The sequence below is a fragment of the Hippopotamus amphibius genome, chromosome 7 (genome assembly GCF_030028045.1).
Source record: "Hippopotamus amphibius kiboko isolate mHipAmp2 chromosome 7, mHipAmp2.hap2, whole genome shotgun sequence".
Taxonomy (NCBI): Eukaryota; Metazoa; Chordata; class Mammalia; order Artiodactyla; family Hippopotamidae; genus Hippopotamus; species Hippopotamus amphibius.
The window spans coordinates 53,088,495-53,112,468 of record NC_080192.1 but is presented as its reverse complement, the minus strand read 5'-3'; the positions used below and the strand labels follow the sequence as shown (position 1 = coordinate 53,112,468).

At 37.6% G+C, this 23,974-nt stretch overlaps 1 pseudogene; it reads left to right on the top strand.

Annotated features, from left to right (window-relative positions):
• The first annotated feature begins 1,969 nt into the window (after positions 1–1,969).
• On the top strand, positions 1,970–13,180 carry LOC130857616 (sorting nexin-5-like; annotated as a pseudogene).
• The last annotated feature ends 10,794 nt before the right edge of the window (positions 13,181–23,974 follow it).

Here is a 23,974-nt window from a genome sequence, read left to right as displayed (position 1 = left end):
TCTCTCCCTAGGTTTGGGAAGTTTTCAGCCATTGTTGCTTTAAATATGCTTTCTCGTCCCTCTTCCTCTTCTCTTTCTGGAACTCCCATAATGTGAATATTATTTCTTTTCATTATGTCCCATAATTCCTACAGGCTTTCTTCATTTTTTAAAAATTAATTTTTATTGAAATATGGTTGATTTACAATGTTGTGTTAGTTTCTGCTGTACAGTAAAGTGATTCAGTTATATGTACACATATATCCACTCTTTTTTCAGATTCTTTTCCCATATAGGTCATTACAGAGTATTAAGTAGAGTTCCCTATGCTATGCAGTAGGTTCTTATTAGTTATCTATTTTATATATAATAGTGTGTGTCAATCCCAATCTCCCAATTTATCCCTCCTCCCCCTTTCCCCCTTAGTAACCATAAGTTTCTTTTCTATATCTGTGACTGTTTCATAAATAAGTTCATTTGTACCATTTTTTGAGATTCCACATGTAAGTGATACCATACAATATTTGTCCTTCTCTGTCTGACCTACTTTAACTTCATTCTTTTTCATTCTCCTTTTTTTTTGTTTTTTTGCTCCTCTGATAGGATAATTTCCAATGTCCTATTCCTCCAGGTTGCTATCTGTCTATTGCATGATTGAGTCTACTTTTGAAACTCTTTATTGAATTCTTTAGTTCAGTTACTATATTTTATTTTTCAACTCAAGGACTTCTGTTAATATCTTTATTTTATGATTGCTATTTCCTTGTCAAACTTCTTGTATTGTTCATGCATCATTTTCCTAATTTCTTTTAGCTATCTGCCTGTGTATTCTTGTAGTTTACTAAACTTCTTTAAGAGGATTATTCTGAATTCTTCATCTGACAGTTCATAGATCTCCATTTCTTTAGGGTCAATTATTGGAACTTTATTAGTTACCTTTGGTGGTATCTTACTTACCTGATTTTTTGTGATTCTTGATTCCTTATGTTGGTATCCATGCATTTAATTAATCAGGCTCCTCTTCCAGACTTTATAGGCTTGCTTTGTCAGAGATGGTTCTTCATAGTCAGCACATTTTGGGTTTCTGATTGGGCCTGCTGGCAATGTCCTTGGGCAGGTGAGGCCTGCTTTTATGGTCTATTTTTGGACAAGGCAATTGTTTGAGCTTGGAGGACAGGGATGTGGTGTGCCACTGGCTAAGAACATTTGGATAGGACTGCTAGCTTGGTTTCCTACCCAAATGAGGCTGTAGGATGGGCTCTGTGGTTGTCTGGATTCTCTGGTTAGGCTTATTAGATGGTCAGGGCTGGGTACTATATTCAGTAGTGAATGGGGCTATGAATTAATTTCCCTGCCCTGGCAGAGGCAGCAGGATGGGACCCAGGGCCCATACAGCTTGTTGTTTAGGCCAGAGTGTCAAGTGAGACCACCAATGAGAATGCCCTCGTCAGATGAGACCACCGGTGTTGCTCCGCAGATGGGGGAAATCACAGGCTGTGCTCTGTTAAAGCACAACTGTACGTGAAGCTGTTGGAGGATTCTGCAGCTTCCTATGTTCTCTGGTTAGGTTTTCTGTTTGGATGTGCTTTAGGCTGTATTCAGCAATGAATGGGGCTGCAAATTAGATTCCCTGCCTGGGTACAGTGGGAGAAGCAGCTCTGAAACTGATGAGGTTCTTAGCTTGTTGTCTTAACTCAAGCCAACCCACACCCCAAGTTTCCTGACCAACCAGGGCCACTGGCTTTGTTCTGCAAACTATCAGTTCTGCCTGCCCATCTTTTGGCTTGAGTGCTTCTGGACTGCACAGCTTCTAGGAATTGTCTTCAGCCCTCCTGGGCAGAGGGGGCCAGAAGACACTCTCCATAGTGAGTGGGGCTGTGATTCAGCTCTTTGCCTGGGCTTGGGCAAACTGGGTTCTAGGGAAAGCAAAACTCCTCCTTAGAGGATCTGAATCAAGAAGATCTGCACCCCACAGAGTTCCCTGGCCAGAATGTGCCCCGACTTAATTCTGCAGGTGAGCAAGGCCACTGGCTGGGACCACGAATTAGGCACTGCAGGTATAAACTCAGTCATCCAAGAACCATATGGTGACTATTGCAAATACCTCCTCACTTCTCCATCGCAGTCAGATGATCAGTGGTTGAGCCCCACAGACTCCCCTGCCATCCCCGTGATGTGAGATCAGAGTAGGGGCTCCCACAAAGTGACCCGCAGTTCTGGGGAGGACAGATTGTCCCCACTAAGTTCTCTTTTCCCACTGGAGGAGCCAGAGGCTCAGGGGAGGGCTCTCTGCATGGTGCTGCCCTGGCCTGGAGGAAGGGCAGTGCAGTCAATGTGTAGCCACTTCTCTTACTTTCTAAAGCAGTCCATTTTGGTCTCTGTGGTACAGGGGGTTGTTTCAGCCTCACATCTGTATTCTAGGATTCTCTCAGTGGTGTCTTATTCTTGAATAGTTATTAGTCATTCCTCTCATGAGGGAGAGTAAAATCAGGAACAACCAAAGTTGCCCTCTTGATTCATTGCCTTCCCAGATTAGGATTTTATGAGTAGCAGAGGAGTGCATAATTGGCATCTTGGGTAAAAGCTGTAGGGAGACAGATTTCAGCCTCACTGTAAGGCAAAACACAAGCCTGTTCCAAAATGGAATAAACTGCATGGTGGGATAGTGAGTTTTCAGGCACAGCAGTGTATGTTTATATTTGTTCATTCATTCATTCACTTAATAAATAATTCAAATGCCTACCAATTTCCAGACACTGTCCCATTAATAAATTTGGGGAATATAATTATAGATAGGGAGGCCAAGGTCCCTGATCTCGTGGAGCTTATATTCTAGAGTTAGGGGTTGACAAACTTTTTCTGTAAAGGGCCAAATAGGAAATGTTTTAGGCTTTGTAGGCTATTTGGTCTCTGTTGCAACTACTGAACTCTGTCATTGTATTGCAAAGGCAGCCATAGACCTTGAGTTGGCCAATTATGGCCCACAGGCCAAACCCTGCCCACCTTTACAGAATAAAGTTATATTGGGACACACCAATTCATTTTTTGTATTATGTATATCTGTCATTATTCTACAATAGCAGAATCGAGTGTTGTGACAGAGACAGTTTGCCCTGTGAAGCCTGAAGTATTTACTCTCTTACCCTCTATGGAAAATGTTTGCTGATCCCTGCCCTAGAAAATACACAAACTAATGATTGTGGCTGTGTTCTAATAAGATTTTTTTTATGGTTGCCTGAAACTAATTTTGTATAATTTCCACACGACATGAAAGAGTCTTTAAAATTTTTTTTCTAATCATTAAAAACTGTAAAGACTACTTTTAGCTCCCAGGCTTAAAACTAAGGTCTAAAACTAAGAGGTCTAAAACTAATGGGCCCAAAATTGGCCTGTAGGTCCTAGTCTGCCAATCCCTGTGCTAATGAAGTTGTTTAGCCAATTTACCTATCTTGAATAGTACTATTTTCACTGGTGAGAGTCTATTCTTAACTTCGTTTATGCTGATAATTACACATTTCACCATTATGCTCCTTAACAAAATGTCAGTTGCTGATCAGAGAAGGTCACCAAAGTGCTTATAGTAGCTCCCTCTGGAATGCATGGCCTTTTTGATAGAAGTTTAGCTGTCTCCCCTGCTCTCTTCCATCACTTCAGTGAGAAATCCTGATTAGAACATCTGAATGTGCCCAAGTTATATTTTAGCCTTACTAGTACATAATGTCACTCTGTCTATGCTGAAATATTTTAAAGTAAATTACAGATGTCATAACACTTTAATATGCAGAGATGTTTATCTGTTGTTTGCCTTACTACTCCCTATGTAGGTTTTTGGGCATTCTTTGCATAATTTAAAAAGGTCTATGAATCTCCCAAACAAAAGAACCATTCACCTGAAAGACTGTATAGAAGTTGACTATAATTTTTCTTCTTTTCCCCTGAAATAGCATTTTTTGTTTCATGTTGCATACTACTCATGGTCAAATGGAAAAAAAAAGTAAAAGTATTTGACTATGTGTTTGACTGACATGATTAGTAAGTTCAATTTTAAATGGCTGATTTAATAACCACTTTTAGGTACCACTTGAATAATTCATTCTGAAATAATTTCAATTTTTCTTCTAGGATAATTTTTTGTTTATGGCAAATGTGCCACCTCTGTCAAAATTTTCTGATGTAGAATCCTTTTATCCTGTCCTTCCCTCAAGCTATCTCTGTTTCAGCTGATAAATTTCAGATCGTAGGTCCCTTCAGTTTTTTAAATCTTTTTCCTGCTGCTTCATGCATTAGTAGATTTAACTGAAAATCGAAATTGCTTTTGAATAATCAAAGTGAACCCCCTCCCCATTTCATAGATTAAAAGTTGTTTTTTGAAATGAATTAACTTATTTTTATTTCTATTTATTTATTTATTGGCTGCTTCGGGCCTTCGCTGCTGGTGTGGGCCCTCTCTAGTTGCAACAAGCAGGAGCCACTCCTCACTGGGGTGTGCAGGCCTCTCTTTGCAGTGGCCTTTCCCACTGCAAGGCATAGGCTCTAGGTGCATGGGCTTCAGCAGTTGCAGCATGTGGGCTCAGTAGCTGTGGCATATGGACCCAGTTGCTCAGCAGCATGTGGAATCTTCCCAGACCAGGGCTCAAACCCTTGTCCTCCGCATTGGCAGGTGGACTCCCAACCACTGCGCCACCAAGGAAGTCCCAAAAGTGTTTTTATTTTGTGCTTATTTTGCCAAAGCATTGACCATTGCAGCATTTGAAAAACTAAAGCCATTAGGTGGCTGGCTAAGAGACCTTATTACTGGAAGCTCCCAATGAGGTGTAACTGGGCTCTAAAGAGAAACTTGGAGATCATCTAACCAGTGGGATGACCTTAAACTAAATCATTTAGAGCAGCATTGTCCTCAAACATAAAAGGTGGCATTGTCTTGGCCTGTTTATTTGGCTTACTTGCTTTGAAATCAAAACAAATCCCTGTTTTGTGAAATAAAGAATGAGATTGAGGTTTCTATTGCCTTCAACTGCTGACTGTCTGCCAAGAAGCTTGCTAAAGAATAGTCCTGTGACCTTATCTAAAAGACCTTCACAACAAAATTCTTATTTCTTATATGAAAATATGAGATTTTATTGGTGAAAATTTATTTGTGTAGGTCACATACATAAAGACACAAACAAATTCAGCGCTCACTGCTAACATAAACACCAGTCTCCTCCTCACATCCTACAAAAATAGATATTTAATTTTGAAAGTGGCAGAATGAGTTCTGTTTTGGGGGCATAGACACAAATCCTCTGGAACTGATGTTGCTTCTGGGGCATGGAAAATACAAGGACAGTGATGCCACAACTTGTAAACAGTAAGCACAGTTATTATACTCACTCTAATCGGTTGTACACAGCCTCGGTTCCCTTGACCCACTATTGCAAGGTTAGAAACTTCTGCAAAATCCAAACCTTGGTTAATTTGACTCCCCTTTAATTCTGGCTGGACCCAAGCAGCTAATGGTGGGATGGAAAAAATAATCGTACGAACTGGTGTCATGTTCCTTTTACTCTGCTGACCTCTAGTTGGTCCTTAATACTGCAGGGGACTCTCCTGCACTTCTCTCTTTTCACATTCTCCTCTTTCAGGCTATTTTCTTATACATAGAAAGGCACCGAGAGGTGTTTATGAGCATGTGTATGAGGTGGGTTGTGGTGTGCAGGGTGGACAGAAATTGTTAGGGCTGGTTTAGAAGGGGTCAGGGCCTGAAATCAAAGGCACTGTCCAGATTTTCAGTCAGCCAGTCTCTAGTCTTTGCAAAGGATCTCAAATACCAAATTCTTCAAAAGATGGTGGTGCATAGAGGGTTGTCTTGGAAAAATATATAGGAATAAAAGAGACTATAGAAAATTTCTGCAATAGTCCTATAGAGTAAGAGCAAAAAACAGTGGCCAGCCCCCAAATTTAATAAAACAATTTCAATATAGAATTTTTACAACATAATATTCTTATTATAACTATGAAATTTCAAAATATATGATATTACAGCAAAATGAAGTATTTTAAAAGCAATCTTTATTAATAAACTCATAGGAGATATTTGCATTTTAAATGTTTTCAGCAAAATGGCAAGTTACTATTTTGCAAATGATTGCATTGTCTTTGAAGTAGCTACATTAAATATGAAATATGAAATACTAAAATAAGTACAGCCCTCCATATCCACGGGCTTCCTGTCTGTGGCCTCCACGTCTGTGGATTTTAGTATTCCGGGGGTCCTGGAACCAGTTCCTTGCAGATACTGTGTGATAACTATATTTCAGCCTCTTTACTCCCCCCACCAAAGTTGTACATAAAAGATGGCTAAGGTGTCCCAAATCTTTTTCAAAGAACTTAGTGATTCAATAGGAGGTTGTGCCGTCCACAGAAATCTTTAAATCTAATCATTATTCTTTAAAAATAGTGTACAAATAAGAGTAATATTTTCAAATTGGTATCTTTAAGCCTGTTCTTTTTCTCAACTCTTGCAAAGCAAGAATTGAAAATAATCAATGATCAAGATTATTTTTAAATGTTTGTTAATAGATCTCATGATAATTTTTTTACTTTAATTTCCCTAGTTTTCTTGCAGCTTAAGTAAGCCATTTACCATTTCAAATATATCTAAAAAATATACTCTATCACTTATAGTACTTAAAATTTAATGTTTAATGGTAATCTTTGAACTAAAAAATTCTACAGTAGTATCTAATACTGAATAAAATTCATTAAACAATTTCTGTTTTACTTCCATGTGCAGCCACTTTGCTTCCATGTGTAGGATAATATTAAAACTCTTTATGTCAATGGTCAGTTTATAAAATTACCTATTATTCAAGGGATTGCCCTCAACTTAATAAAACGTCTAACAGCATTCTTTCATTCATGAAGACTTTCACAAAGATTCTTGCCAACCACACCTTGTTGATGAGTATGCAGTTAAATGCTAAAGAATTTGATGCTACTTTTTGTAAAGGTTAAAATCCACATTGTCAGCTAGCTATAGCTGTGCATCTTTATACACAAATAATGAAATTGAAAAAAGGGAATTTTTCCATAAAAGAATTTTAAGTGTTTTAATATAGACAACCCCTTTCTAGCTAAGGTCCATCATTTGCTTATTGATTGATTGATTGACTGCTTTGGGTCTTCATTGCTGCAGGCGGGCTTTCTATAATAGCGGAGAGTGAGGGCTACTCTTCATTGCAGTGTGCAGGCTTCTTATTGTGGTGGCTTCTTTTGTTGTGGAGCACAGGCTGCAGGTGAGCAGACTTCAGTAGTTGTGGCTCATGGGCTCAGTAGTTGTGGCGCAAGGGCTTAGTTGCTCCTTGGCATGTGGGATCTTCCCGGACCAGAGCTCGAACCCATGTCCCCTTCATTGGCAGGCAGATTCTTAACCACTGGACCACCACGGAAGCCCCCATCATTTAAAAAATGACATTTTTTCTATGATTGTTTGTACCATATGATAATTATATGCAAATAATAAAACTTCATTCCACTTTATACATTTATAAATCAAATATCCACAACTGCTTTTCATGGCACAGCTGACTTTTGGTATCTTTCACATGTCATTGATTCTCCTCAAAATACTATTATTGTTCCAAAAAAAAGATTTGATTTGTATTCTTTTTGTTAAACCATAACCTTTTGTATAGCCATTAAGATTATGTCTTTAATATTATATGGCTTACTATGCTTTTTGATTGTATTATTCTAAAATAAATAAGATCTTTATTCTTATAAGACTTTAAAAAACAGTTTACTTAGTCTTGATTCATTTCTTTGTTAGAAAATTGTGTTGGTAGAGTAGACATATTGATAAATGTCTGTGATTGAAATAATAAACTTCAATTTCAGTTTTCAAGTAAATATTACTGAAATTTTAAAATTATATTTTATATTATAAAACATGGGCTAAAAATTATTGTCAACTACAATTGGCGCTCACTGTTGGCATTTGCCATCTACCTCTACAAAGATTAAATCATGTGCTGCTGCAGCTGTTGACTGACAGTGCCCCCCAGAAAGATGTTCAGGGTGGAGAGCTGAAATGAGGCACTTTGTGCTCTGTGAAAACCTGGCAGAACACGTCTTTAGATAGACACATATTTTCAGAAGCCAACTTTATGAGACAGATTCTTGTGTCTCCTCATATCTAGAAAAATGCTAAAATCCTCCATGGTGACATCTGCTCCTTATGAGTAGCAGTAACCTGCATGAGACTAGCAGAAGCCTTCTGTAAACAATATGTGCTTGAATGCATATTTTTCTCTTTCACCAAAAGCACATATATACTGATCTTCCCCCCTGCCTCTTTGCAACAGTTTCTCAGAGCTATCTGAGATTCTGTCTCCTGGGCTGCAGTCCTCATTTTGCCCCAAATAAAACTAAACTCGCAACTCTCATGTTGTGCATTTTTTTTATGTAGACAGTATGTTAATACCCATATGAATGTAACAGCTAGAAATTCAGACTGAAAGTATGTGACATCAGTGCTTCACAAAAATAAATGGTGCTGCCCTTGAGGAAGTAATTTCCTGAGATGCTGAATGAATTTTCGTAAAGTTTGCAACCAGAAAGTACAATCTTCCTTTAATTTTCAGTGTAGTTACTTTCTTATAAAATTCATTGTGCATTACTATTGTAAAACAGTACCTCACCTGGCTTAAGTAGTATTTGCCAGGATTCTCAATTGTAGTTACTCTTTTTTCCCCTTTTCCATACTGTACTCTTTGGAAGGAGGGCACCACACTGAAGGGGTGAGGAGTTATGCTCTACCTCATTGAAGGTGCAGTACCTACATAAATTATTTGGAATTTTCTGTTTGGGAGGTTTGTCTCTTTTCCCCAACTAATTTATTCAATCATTTAGTTATATTAGTACAGACTCACAGATATTATTTTACATGTTGGCTTATAATTTCAGTAACTTTATTTTGTTGCCCTCCTGTATCCCTTTGACATATCCCCATCAATATAGGTCAGAGTTTAAAATTTTTAATTTTTGGAGCACTTTTCTACTTTCTGGCACTATAAAATGCTCCAGGCTCACCTTCTATATTTATTGCCTCAGTCCTTAATATTAAACATGTCTCCAAGGATCCCTAGTTGCTTTTTTTTCCAGAAAATTGTATTAGAAACAAAAATCTGGGTGTGAGATGTGCTTACTTCTTCTGGGGTGATACTGCTTCTAGACCCTCTCTGCTGACAGAGCAAAGAAATATTTATGTATATATTAACCTGTGTATATACATATTTCTATATATATATCTGTATTGATATTACAGTAAACATGATTTCATACTGATGTCTCCAAGTCTAATCTATTATCACATAGAACATTGTCGCCTCTACTTACCCATCTGTAAATTCCCACCCCAACAGTGAGAAACCTGCTTCCCACAATCTGCCATCTATTCACTTAACTGTCCAATCTCAGAGTATATGTATAAACTATTTGAATTGTTAACCTATACTCCCATAGGAAGAAACTTTAACAATGAACGTATATTCAGATGCATAGTTTCTTTTGCCTTTAATATTACAGGTTCCGTTCATCTCCAAAATTACTTATGTCAGCATCTTTTTCCCTACCCCTCTTCTGTGAAGTTGTTTCATACATTTGTAATACAATTAGATTGCTTTTTCAAATTCTGCATTTCATCCTGGGATCCCCCAACCGTCTAAATGATTTTTCAAAAACTGCATACTAAAGTTCAATCTTTGTACTATAAAGTTCTATGGGTTTTGACAAGTGTATGATGCCATCTATCCAACACTGAAGTACCATACAGAATAGTTTCACTACCCTAAAACACCCCTTGTGCCTCCCCTATTCATTTCTTCTCCCCACCCCTAAATTTCAGGCAAGCATAGATCTTTTTACCATTGCTATCATTTTGTCTTTTCCAGAATGCCATGTAATTGGAATCATACAGTATCCTCTTTCCCAGCTGGTTTCTTTCACATAGTGTTATGCATTTAATATTCATTTGTACCTTTTGACACTGGCAGGTTTATTAGTGTTGGATATAGTGTTTCTCACTGATGAAATGAGAGCTGTCCAAGATACAAGTTTAGCTAGAAAGCTTGTATATACTCCCTCCCACTCCCCACCCCCTAAGTCTGTATAAAGAGATAACTGGGAAGAGGAGAGAATAGGAGCTGAAAACTCTTTAGTCTCATAGAAAGAACATCTCTTTAGGAGTCTGATCTGTTTTGTTCATTGTTGTATCCTCAGTGTTTACAATAATGCCTGAAATATTAGCACTTAATATTTGTTTGTTGAATGAATGTGAATACCCCCATCGAGCCAAGGTGTTAGAAAAAGAAATGAGTAATATTATCTTTGTTGGTTTCTGTTATTTTCATTCCTACTGAAAATTGGGTTCAAAGAGTAGAGTATGAATTTGCAAAATTTCTTTAATTCATTGATTATACTTAAATATTCTTTATAATCTTGAGCTGTCTGTGAGCATGCACAGTTTTAAACTTTTTTCATGAATTAATTACTAAAGAATATCAACATTCTCTTAGAAAATTAGGTCCCTTGATTACATAAACTTGGAAATTATTGTGTAGCTGAAAGTATTAAATTATGTTTAATGTTCTTCCTATCTTTCTCCTGTTCCCTGTTTCTTTCACCAATTTAAACAATAGCCAGCTACACTTCATTTGGCTTGGGAGTGGGACATGAAGTAGGATAGAAATAAAAATAGTCTACAAATCTTTTAAGTGTTTGACCAAAAGCTGAAAGGGGATTGGAGAAAGGGGAGAATGCAGTGGGTTGCAGAGAAATGTTTAACAACCAGCTCTCTATGGAGGAAGAGGGCAGGAAGCCTTAACTTGGGGCATTTATTGATTCCCATGATATAAATACTTATACCATGGCCAATGTCAAGTTACCAAAGTCAAGTATAAGTTCTTGCAAAATTCCTGAATATTTAACAGTTGGCACTCATGAGCTTGTCTGATTCCAAGATACCACTGAGAGTAGGTGTTACGCTATTCTCATCCCCACCTCTTCTCCTCCAGCCCAACTAAGAAAGAGTTTTACCTAAACTGGGCAGAAGAAAAAGAAAGGGAGTAGGAAAACCTGAGAAATCATTCTTGGCATATCTAAGCAGAGGGGGCCTTGGGCAACTTTATGAAATATTCCCGGGCCTCAGTTTAACCTTGGAAGCATTCCCCAAGAAGCAAAAGAAGAGAGTGATTTATAATTCAATATCAACTGCTGTGTATTGATGACCTGTGGTGAGTAGGGCTAGATTTGTGTGATTTCCCGACCTTGTCCTTGCCTCTGTCTCCACGCATGCATCACAACTGCCTGAGATTCCAAAACTATATCCCAGCTCCAGGGAGTAGGGAGAAATCCCAGAAAAAATGAGAGTGTGTTTTCCTGTTTAAATTGATAGAATGGAAGCTTGGTGTCATACCTCAAGTTGTATTCTAGAAAATTCTTTTTGTAATGGGAACTGGATTTATCCCATTACAGCTACATATTTTATCATAGGAGTTTCACAATCTTAATATTACAGATTGAGACAGCCTGTAGTAAAGAAATCTGTTTGACTTTTTTTTAATGTGAGCATTTTATGATCTTGAAATGGCATATATATATATATATATATATATATATATATATATATATAAAACCACTGTTTAGCATAAGAAATTGGTTTTCCATGGAGCAAATTTTGGAAAACACTGTTGTGTATTTTTTTCTGTTTTTGGCTGTGTGTGTGTGTGTAGTGTGTACAGAAATATGAGCAATATAAAATAGGGAAATGTTCATACTCTTTCAAAAGTTTCTTGCTTACTTACTAAGACTTCATCCTTTTGATTTTTAAGGGAATATTTTCTTGCTTTTAAAATATTTCTGGGAATAATTTGGAGGCAAACTAAAGAATTAAAGGCATGATGAATGCACTCTTTTAATCCCTTTCCATGAATCACAACATGGACTTAGAAATAGCTCCTCAGCTACCTCAGTAGGGCATCAAAAGAATAATCGAGTTTCTTAAGAGGAGCCTCACTCGGAGAGTATTCTGGGCTCTGTGTCCCCGTGGTGGCCCTGCGGTGGCGGCTTCCGCATGGCCTGGAGCGAGGCTGAGGTCTGTGTCAGCGGATCTGAACGTTGATCCCTTGCTTCAGATTGACATACCTGATGCACTCAGTGAGAGAGATAAAGTCAAATTTACAGTGCACACCAAGACCACGCTGCGCACGTTGCAGAGCCCGGAGTTTTCTGTTACAAGGCAACCTTAAGACTTCGTGTGGCTACCTGACACTCTTACTGAAAATACAGACTACCCGCCCCTGTAAGGCCGGACTTTCTGCATCTTCTCTCAAAGATGGGGGAGGGCGAAGGGTCTATGACCAAAGAAGAATTTGCCAAGGTGAAGCAAGAGCTGGAAGCTGACTACCTCGCGGTCTTTAAGAACACTGTGTCTTCCCACGAAGTCTTTCTTCAGCGGCTCTCCTCTCACCCTGTTCTCAGTAAAGATCGCAACTTTCATGTTTTCCTGGAATATGATCAAGATCTAAGTGTTAGGCAGAAAAATGCCAAAGAGATGTTTGGTGGCTTTTTCAAAAGTGTGGTGAAAAGTCCTGATGAAGTCCTTTTTTCAAGAGTTAAGGAGGTAGATGACTTCTTTGAGCAAGAAAAGAATTTCCTCATTAACTATTATAATAGGATCAAGGATTCCTGTGCAAAGGCTGACAGGATGACCAGATCTCATAAAAATGTAGTGGACGATTACATTCACACCGCAGCCTGCGTGCATAGCCTGGCTTTAGAAGAGCCTACAGTCATCAAAAAGTACCTATTGAAGGTGGCCGAGCTATTCGAAAAACTTAGGAAAGTAGAGAGTCGAGTCTCTTCAGATGAAGACTTAAAGCTGACAGAGCTCCTCCGGTACTACATGCTCAACATAGAAGCTGCTAAGGATCTCTTATACAGACGCACCAAAGCCCTCATTGACTATGAGAATTCAAACAAAGCGTTGGATAAGGCCTGGTTAAAAAGCAAAAACGTCAAGCTGGCTGAGGCCCACCAGCAGGAATGCCACTAGAAATTTGAACAGCTTTCTGAATCTGCAAAAGAAGAGCTAATCAATTTCAAATGAATGAGAGCGGCAGCATTTAGGAAGAACCTGATTGAAATGTCTGAACTGGAAACAAAGCATGCCAGGAACAACGTCTCCCTCCTTCAGAGCTGCACCTGCTTGTTCAAGAACAACTGAAGCAAGGTCGTGAATGTGAAGGAAGCCAGCATCACTTGCACTCAAATCATTACCATAGAAGATTTACTACCTTTGACTTTAGTTTAAAATTATGTGAATAAATATTTTGATTTCTAAAGATCTTAACACTTAACCATGTTGGTTTAAAAGTATTTCTATTGCATGGTACTTGGACATAACTCATCTTTATGCATTTAATACCTCAGAGTCAGTAGATCTAAGTACTGGGTTCTCCTATTTAGTATTTAAGAAAGGGTGCAGGAATCACGTGCCTCCTGGAGCCTGTGTAAGCAGTGGCCTGGCACATGCTGTCCCACTGTTCCATGTGCCGTGTCCCTAGGGTAGGTGCCAGTTGCAGTGACAGGTAACAGACATTCCAACCCTTCATTAGGTAATTTCCCCCTTTCTTACTCTCATGGTTCTTTCGTCACCTTGAGTTGTTTTTACTATAACAAGAGTAAGAAAAATCTCTATCTTTATATACACCCTTTGCAACTCCATTTTTGTAGTTGAGATATAAATAATTGAGGGGAGAGAAGCATCTTAAGGGTATAAGAACAAGTAATACGGCCTAGTTTAAAAGGCGGCTAGGTCTAAATTAAGAAAGATGTGAACCCTTTCCCTAATGGGGGGGCACAAGATGTGTGTGTTTGGACTTTTTACAAAGTGTACAATAAATTAATAATCCATGAAAAAAAAAAAGAATAATCAAGTAGGTCAGCAAGTGCTCAGCTAAACAGAAAAAGCTGCTCCTTACTGGAGAAGCCCTAGAAGAGAGGTTGCTAGTTGGTAGAGGGATTTGGTAGTAGATTTTAAAGACTATCTTAAAAATAGTTCTAAGCTAGCTGTTTCTGTCACATCTGCCATTTCCTCCTGTTTGTTGAGATTTCAGCCTCCCTACCCCGCCTCTTCTTTCTTTCTTTCTCTCACACACAACCACACACACACATACATTTTCTTGTCTTTATGAGAAGAATTGTATCCTCTGAGGATTGCTTTTAAAAAGTTGCCAGTTGTGTCAACTTCTTCAGTCTATCAGCTTTAAGTCTATCAATTTTTCTACAGTTGTATCAACTGTAGAAATAAAGAAAACCTCTGCAGTCCATTGCTGTAATTATAGCTCATTCAATATACCTTTTAAACTCAAATTCCCCAGTAATGTTCTAAAAATAAAGTAGCAGAAGTAATAAATATCTTAAAAAGGAAACTGACTTCTATATCTTTGGAATTTCCTCTAATTCCTTGCTGGGACTCTGATAACTCTGATAATTCCCTATTCCATTTACCCATAAAATACATCCTACTGGCCAAGAAAGACAGAAAAAAAGTATTTAAAATAGGTATTCAAGTTGAGGGCAGCATAGAGAGTTACTCCAAATTTTCCAGGATTGTGGCTAAATACTTTACTACTTATCTCAAGTGACAAGGCATTATCTCCATCTGAGGCCACATTAAAATAATTGTACTACTCTCTTTTGAGAATTAGGGCCTGGGAGGAGCTCAAAGTTTTATCAAATCCAGAGGTGTTAAACTGTTTTAACAGTGCCCAGGTAAAAACAAGTTTAATAAAGTGGTTACATACTAGTCCCACAGGCAGCAAAAACCATGTCTTATTTGCTTTTTTTTTTTTTTTTAACTGGCACTTTATTTAAAACAACATAAATTGTAGACATAGGTTTACTTTTTTAAAAAATGATTTCAAAATCATAGGTTTGGGAGGGAATAGCAAAAAAAAAATCTAAACATGCAAAACCAACAAAACAAAAAACTAATCTGTTTCTTGAGTTTACTTTAAAAATTTTTATTAGAGTATAGTTGATTCAAAATGTGTTAGTTTTAGGTGTACAGCAAAATGAATCCATTATACATATACATGTATCCATTCTTGAGTTTACTTGAAGGCAAAATACAGTTTTGAAATTGTCTAGGGAGAGGTAATTCCAGAATTTTTCTCAGTAACTTTTGGGCTGTGATGAACTGAGACTCTCACACGTTGTCAGTGATATGTAGATTGCTTTAAAAAGCATTACTTTATGCTCAGAGCCTTAGATTTGTCTTCTTCCTTGCATAATCACAAAACTCCCAACCAAAACTAATTTTTTTTCTTTACCCGAATTTAGACAAGAATAAAAATTTATTACTAATTTCTACTTTGGTAAGACTCCTTAAAAATATACTCTGGAATTTAGTTCAAAATGAATAATTCTTTTTTTAAGTCTCCTTTTCATTGTATTTTTTCATGGACTATATGATATTAAGTTATTCATTCATTCATCTAGTCATTCATTTATTAATTCATTCACAAATAAACTTCTTTTTTCAAATAAGTATTTCTCAACCACTCTTTAAATGCCTGGCATGGCACTGAAAAAGACATAGGGAAAAACAAATTATGATATATGTTGTCAAGTACAATAGTATGTCTGTTGATATGCTATGAGGACACAGAAAAGGAAACAAGTAATAATAAATCATAGGATTCATAGGATATAAAATGTGGACAAAGGAATTAGATGTCATCTAGTCCAATCCCTTCATTTTATAGATCAGGAAACCAAAGCCCAGAAATGTAACTTGCTGAACATCACACAATTTGTTAGAATGGTAATGACATTGATGCCAATCATTAATTGAATGCTTAATTAATACTCAAAACAACACCCAAAGCAGCTAATAGCATCCCCATTTCACGAGTGAAGAAACCGAACTCAGAAAGATGAAATAAATTATCCAAAGACCATACTCTTTGTAAATGGCAGACCTGTGATTCAAACTTGGCTCTGTTTGAATTTAAAACTCAGTTCTGAAACACCACACTGTTATTACAACTAGAGTAATATCTTCTAACATGTAACGCAGTGATTTTTTTCCTCTGTAAGCCAATACCCCATAATGTAGAATATCTAAATTTAACCTAAAATTATACCCCTCAAATATGAATGTATCAGTGACTCAAATTTTACCCTACAAGCAAAAAATACTCCAAAATTCCTTACAGAATTATTCCAAAAGTAGTGAAATTGTTTACAGGGTCAAATTTCTAGTAGATATTTGAGGTTGGGTGTGATTTTCTTTGAAAATAGAATACCAGGAAGAAAACATTAAGATATTCAAAAACATTATCTTTCTTCCCCAGTTTTTTAGATGCACTATTTCTGTTTTGGAAGACAGTGGGAGATCATTTTCTTTATTCTTGGTGTTAGGACAAGCTGTTCTTCTCTGGAATGGCTGGTTTGGTTTTAGCTTATGAACACTGTGAATTTCATAATCGATTACATCCCCTCTTTGCCAGGAAATTGCAAATGGGAGACCAACCTCCATCAGCCATACAAGATGGTGTGGCACGTATTCCCACAGCTAATCTTACACCTGGTGTTATTTAATTTATGAAAATAAATAATTTCCCTATCATTAAAAAAAGTCTTTTGTGGTATATAAATTTATCTGAGCAGCCCTATGTCCTTTAGAGAATAAAATGGAATGTGGATTTTAAAATGTTTTTTTTTTTCCTGGACTATACTGTGTACATTTATTTCTAAGACTTGGGAAAACAAAAACAAAAAAACAAAACCTAGTGTGAAAGGAAAATGTTACAGAAAATAAAGTCACGTAAGCAAGTTGCTTAATTCTTCAACGGCAAACCTCTAAATCTTTTTGCACTGATTCCGTTAACAGAGTAATTGGTATAGGCTAGGGGAATTTCCTTGACAAAAAGATTCACATTCTACCTAAGATAGAAGGTATATTGCATAGTGGATAAGAGTATGAACTTGGTATAAAGTTGACCTGCATTTCCTTCCCTGCTATAGAACTAACTGTGAGACTTCAGGAAAGTTCTTTATCATTCTTTATCTTCACTATTTGTCAGCAAAATAGGCTAATAACTCTACCTACTTGGTTGCTGAGAGGATCAAATGAGATAGTGCATGTAAGATGCTTGACACATGGTAAATTTCCATACAGGTTAGTAATATTGCTGTCATTAGTATGGTATATCAGTATATACTATGGTAGATCCATGAAGTTCACGGAGCAAGTTGTTAACTAGTACCCCATATGCTGTTTGGGATGGAAGCCCCAAAAGTGTATCATAGTAAGGGTACACAGGAGTAAGATTTCTGAGGGGCAGTGAGGGCATGGAGTAGTGGTGCAGTGGGTAAAAGCTGATCTGAAACATGCTCCATGTATTTCACAATTTGGTCTAGGTCAGACCCTATATTTGATAATGTATACATATTTATATTTGTGAATAATTCTAAAAACAATGCTAAAAAGTATTTTCTCAAAAAAAATCAGATTTGACCTTAAATAATATAGTACACTAATGCACACCAGTCAGGACAGCTTTAGGCACAAGTACACATGACAGGTGCACAGTAAGTAAAAGACCCCTGATGTGTGCCTGCTTAACTAAGAGAGGAGAGGTCTACATTTCTCACCTAACATAATGCCCAGAGGTGGGCAGATCCAGGGATGTTTGAAAGCTCAGCGTTGCCAGGCCCTAGGTCCCCAGGGGACCAATGGTCCAAAGGTGGCTAGGGTAGCTCCAAGCATGATGTTACCAAACAACTGAAGGTGGGAAGAAGGAGACAACCAGGGCAGAGAGTTTCTGCTCCTTCATCTTCCTTCTCATTTCTAAAAAGCCATAAATGCATCACTTATATGTCAGCATCCAAGACAGGCTACATGACTCCATCCCCTGACTAGGGGAAGGAGCCAAAACTTCCCTGAGATCAAGGGACTCTTCCTGATGGCTGCCCACAATCTTATCCTGTTGCCCTCTGAAGATGACAGATGTGAGCTGTTCTCTTGAGTCCAGCCCTGATATGAGCCATTTACCTAAGGAGTGGAAATTGGATTCATTGAGTAGAGTCTTTGTCTTAAATTAATTTCTTCAATCAATTCACAGCTATTGTATACACAGTACTGCCCTGGATGCCAGGATTAAAAATGAACCCCAACATAGTCCCTGCTTTATAAATAGATTGATTTATATTATTTTCTATATCTTTATTAATGGTAGCTTTCTTTAGGTCCAGAATTTCTTGGTTCAAAATATGACTACCTAATTATCTAATAAAGGGAACACCAAGACAGTTAAGACTAGAAGAGACTGCTGATACAAATGAGGGTTGTTCTGAACAGTGCTACTCCAAGAATAAACAAAAGTGTCCTTACAAAACTATTTATTAAAAAAAATTATTTTGGAAATATGTGAACTTCTAAAATTTAATGCTATGTCCTGTGGAATGTAACTTTTAATTCTAAAATATTGCATGCTAATTGGTTGTTATGCGAAACAGTATTCAGATTGGTTATAATTTTCAGTTATATAAAATCTACTCCTCTTTCTTCTTATCATTTGCATAAGAACCTCTAAAACTTTGTTTGCCTTTTTTTCCAAGTGATCAAAGGAACATTTAATAAATTAATGACTTCAACTAAAACAATGCATAAAAGAGGCTTTTGGTTTAATAACGTGAAACAACTGGAAAGCAATAAAGGCAGCCCTGAAACTTAAGCACTGATGGCAGTCAGAACAAAGGAAAGGCCAGGGTAAGGAGAGTTTAGCCTGGGAAAACTAGAGATGTGATTCTTGGGCTTTGATTACCTACTGACTTTAAATACAAAAGAATGTTACCTAGAGAATTCTAGAAATTTATGATATAATCAGTGAATATTTTCTCATATTGGGAACTAAACTAAATTTTAACAGACTGATGAGTTGAATGTCCTTCTCTTCTGTCTTTATTTTGTTAATACTTGCTTATCTTTCAAAACTCAGTTCAGTCTTTATGGCCTCCAAAATGCTTTTTTGATCCCCAATATTTGATTTCATACCTACTCTCTGGGCTTCCTAAGCGCCCTCTATGGTCTTCTCTTGCTCTCTTTTTTTATTTTTATTTTTTTTAATTTATTTTATTTTATTTATTTATTTATTGGCTGAGTTGGGTCTTTGTTGCTGTGCACAGGCTTTCTGTAGTTGCAGAGAGCAGGGGCTACCCTTTGTTGTGGTGTGCAGGCTTCTCATTGTGGTGGCTTCTCTTTGTTATGAAGCACAGGCTCTAGGTGCATGGGCTTCAGTAGTTGTGGTGCATGGGCTCAGTAGTTGTGGCTCTCCGGCTCCAGAGGGCAAGTTCAGTAGTTGTGGAGCATGAGTTTAGTTGCTCCGTGGCATGCGGGATCTTCCCAGACCAGGGATGGAACCCATGTCCCCTGCATTAGCAGATGGATTCTTAACCACTGCACCACCAGGGAAGCTCTCTCGCTCTCTTTTTTATTTTATTTATTTTTTTATAAATTTATTTATTTTATTGGCTGTGTTGGGTCTTTTTTGCTGTGCGTGGGCTTTCTTTTAAGTTGCGGTGAGTGGGGGCTACTCTTCGTTGTGGTGCGCAGGCTCCTAATTGCCGTGGCTTCTCGTTGCGGAGCATGGGCTCTAGGCAAGTAGGCTTCAGTAGTTGCAGCACATGGGCTCAATAGTTGTGGCTCACGGGCTCTAAAGCGCAGGCTCAGTAGTTGTGGTGCACAGGCTTAGTTGCTCCGCGACATGTGGGATCTGCCTGGAGCAGGGATCAAACCCGTGTCCCCTGCATTGGCAGGCGGATCCTCAACCACTGCGCCACCTAGGAAGCCCTTGCTCTCTTTTTTAAATTGAAGTATTGTTGACTTACAATATTGTTTTAGTTTCAAGTGTACAGTAAAGTTATTTGATTATACATATATATGTATATATCTATATTCTTTGTCTGATTCTTTTCCATTATAGTTTATTATAATTATTGAATATATTTCCCTGTGCTACACAGTAAATCTTTGTTGTTTATTTTATACATAGTTGTGTACATTTGTTAATCCTCTACTCCCAATTTATCCCTCCCCCTGCCCTTCCCCTTTGGTAACCATAAGTTTATATTCTATGTCTGTGAATCTTTTTGTTTTGTAAATAAGTTCATTTGTACTGTTTTTTTAGATTCCACATATAAGTGATATATAATATTTATCCTTCTCTGTGTGACTTACTTCACTTAATATGATAATCTCTAGGTCCCTCTATGTTGCTGCAAATGGCATTATTGCATTCTTTTTTATGGCTAATATTCCATTGTATATATGTACCACATCTTCTTTATCTGTTCACTTAGGTTGCTTCTATGTCCTGGCTATTGTGAACAGTGCCCTATGAACATTGGGGTGTCTGTATCTTTTCAACTTATGGTTGTCTCTGGGTATATGCCCTGGAATGGGATTACTGGATCATATGGTAACTCTAATTTTAGTTTTTTAAGGAAGCTTCATACTGTTCTCTGTAGTGGCTGTACCAATTTACATTCCTACCAAGAGTGTAGGAGGGTTCCCTTTTTTCCACAGCCTTTTCCAGTGTTTATTATTTGTAGATTTTCTGATGATGGCATTCTGACCAGTGTGAGGTAATGCTTTATTGTAGTTTTGATTTGCATTTCTCTAATTATTATTGATGCTGAGCATATTTTCATCTGCCTGTTGGCCATCTGTATATCTTCTTTGGAGAAATGTCTATTTAGGTCTTCTGTCCATTTTTTGGTTGCTTTTTTTGTTGTTGTTATTGAATTGTATGAGCTATTTGTATATTTTGGAAATTAAGCCCTTGTCGGTTGCATCATTTGCAAATATTTTATCCCATTGCATAGGTTGTCTTTTCATTTTGTTGATGGTTTTCTTTGCTATGCTAAGGCTTATAAGTTTGATTAGGTCTCATTTGTTTACTTCTGCTTTAATTTCTATTGTCTTGGGAGACTGACCTAAGAAAAAATTGCTACAATTTATGTCAGAGAATGTTTTGCCTATGTTCTCCTCTAGGAGTTTTATGGGTCATGTCTTATAAGACTTTAAGCCATTTTAGGTTTATCTGTCAATCTTTGACAAAGGAGGCAAGAATATACAATGGAGAAAAGACAGTCTCTTCAGCAAATGGTGTTGAGAAAGCTGAACAGCTGCATGTAAATCAATGAAGTTAGAACACTCCCTCACACTGTACACAAAAATAAACTCACTATGGTCATCTCTCTTATAATTTACTATATTACATTAATATCACGTTGCCTGCTCACATGTCCATGCATTCCAGTATTTTTAAAGCCTCAGTCAATGTTTTATTCATCTAGGCTAATTTCAGATCACTGAATTGAAAGACTTTCAATGCCATGGAGATAATTTGGTCTTAAATAAGGTGTCAAAGGGAGTTATTTTAAATTCTTGAGTTGAAAAGCAGTATGATTACAGGAGTATTTCTGGAATAATAGATTTTAGCAGTGGGTAGCCTGGATGAGGATGGGAAGATAGAAATAGGAAGACAAAAGAAGAAGCTAACACAACAACACATGAATAATAGTGCTTTTTATGTGTACAATATTATTTTGTGAAAGATGCTTTATGCATCTTAGAAATTTAAGCCTTTAATTCTAAGTATATTAATCCTGTGAGCAGGTATTTTATTCTTATTTTAAGGATAAGGAAACTTGGAGAGGATAGTGATTTGTCCAATATATTATAAAGGAAAGAGGCACGAATTGAAGCCTCTTCAATATGAGTGCAAGATTACTCTTACAAGAAAGTGGTGACATAAAGCTTTGTCTAGGTGTTGGCAGTAATGTAGAGAGAAAGGAAAACACCTGCAGACCTGCAGAACTAGATGACTGGGTGCAGATGGAATGTGAAGAAAGGGGTAAAGTTAAAGATACAGCCCAGTGTGGCCCCGGAGATCCTAGAGAGTGATGTTCCTCTTAGCAAACCTGGGGAAGCAGGAGCATCACTGGTTAAACTCATTACATAAAAGATAACATGAGCTTGTGGGACTGTGTACAGGCAAAGCTTTTCTAGGTTTGGATAGTAGTTTGTTTTTATCATTTACCGGGAATCTACAGGGGCAGAGTTAAACATAATGATACCCATAGCGCTTTTCAAACAAACTATTTTTTGAATAGTTTTCTCATCTATAGTAGATGTTTTAAGTTGCCCAGGTAACTGTTTTGGATCCTACCTTTTGTGTTCAAGACAGTATGGCCTATTTTCTTTCCTAAAAGAGATGAGATGAAAAACTTTTCTTCTAAGATTTCACTGGACTGTCTTTAAGGTCATAGTCTGTATCTAATTCTTCTGTGTTAATTTTGGTTCCTTGAATCCAAAGGCACTGAATGCTAGGGAGATAGTTCAGCTTAATTCAAGAGCCAAAAGGGACTTGTAAATATGTGACTCAGAGTGTACTTTTCGAGATCAGTTTTTGAGCAGTGGACAGTCTGGATTAGGAAGAGAAGATGGTAAAAGTAGTAAAAGAAGATACCTTATACAAATTGGAGGGCTCAATATCTGATGTCAGGGAAGAGAAAAAAGGACAATTTTGAGATCCCTTTGGCTAGGGCAATAGAAATCCAAAGTCTGAGTGCTTAGATCCAACCTAGGAAAGAGAGCAATTTCCTCTGCACTGACCTTGTGAGATCCTAGACATGGTAAAATGTGGATTGCTTGGGAGAGCTGGGCTCATTTTCACACTCTATTTACAAGGCTCTTATCAAGAACACTTTTTTTTTTCCCCTGGGGTGCATGTGCAGTGAAACAGAACGACTCAAATACAGTTGTGTTAGGAACTTGAATTAATTATATATTTCTTCCCTTGGGTTTTCTCTGGCACAGCCTCTTCTCTTCTTTGCCGATCCCCAGAGTTTATCTCCTGTCCCAGGACCTGCTGTAACAGCTGGTGATAGTCTCCATGAAACACCTCTAAACATGAGAAATCATCCTCAGTAGACATGTTGGGTCAAGGTTGAGTAGAGAGAGTGTAATGTTTGACCAGATGTTTTTCTCTTGTCAATTTATATTTGTCTCACTGAAGTCTTTGTCTTCACTCTGGGCTAGATGGAAAGATTATAGGTGGAATTCAGCTAAAGGTAAAGAATATTGTCACATCACTGATTCTTTCTCTTCTATCACTCTAACATGTAACCTTCACTTTTTTACGATGAAAGTAAGGATTGGAATTAGCTTGGTGTCAAGGAAATGAACAGGATTTGATAAAGTGCAATCTGTATGCCTAGCACAAATCAAATGGTTGGTCTAGGAAATGATTTGCCACGTGATTGATTTCATGCCCATTCTCTGGGCTTCCTAGGTTTTCTCTGTACTCGCCTCTCTTGTAATTTACCTTATTACCTCGATCTGAAAATGCCTAATTGTATGTCTATGTATTATACTATTTTTAAGACCACAGCCAATGTTTTATTCTTTTATATTAATTATGATTCACTGAATTGAAGACTTTCAATGCCATGGAAAAACATTGATTTACATACACTTTACATAGATCTCAAGTGATATGACTCAGCCCCTCCCTTCCCATTATAGCATCCTCTGTTCTACCTCCTGCTTTGTCTCCATAACTTGTGCCTAATACTAATGTCTTCATGTTGCTCAGAGACCTCTGCTTAACCATGGACTGAGTGGCTTATAAACAACAGAAATTTCTTTCTCACAATTCTGGATGAAGGTACCTGCAGATTCAGTGTCTGGGTGTCCAGTGAGAGCCTGTCTCCTGCCTAACATTTCTCCTGATTAGTTCTTGTTGCCATGGTCCTGGTTCATAGACTGCTGTCTTCTTGCTGTAACCTCACATGGTGGAAAGGGCAAGGGATTTCGCTGGGGTCTCTTAAAAGAACACTAATCTCATTCATGGGGGCCCCATTCTCATGACCTGAACCC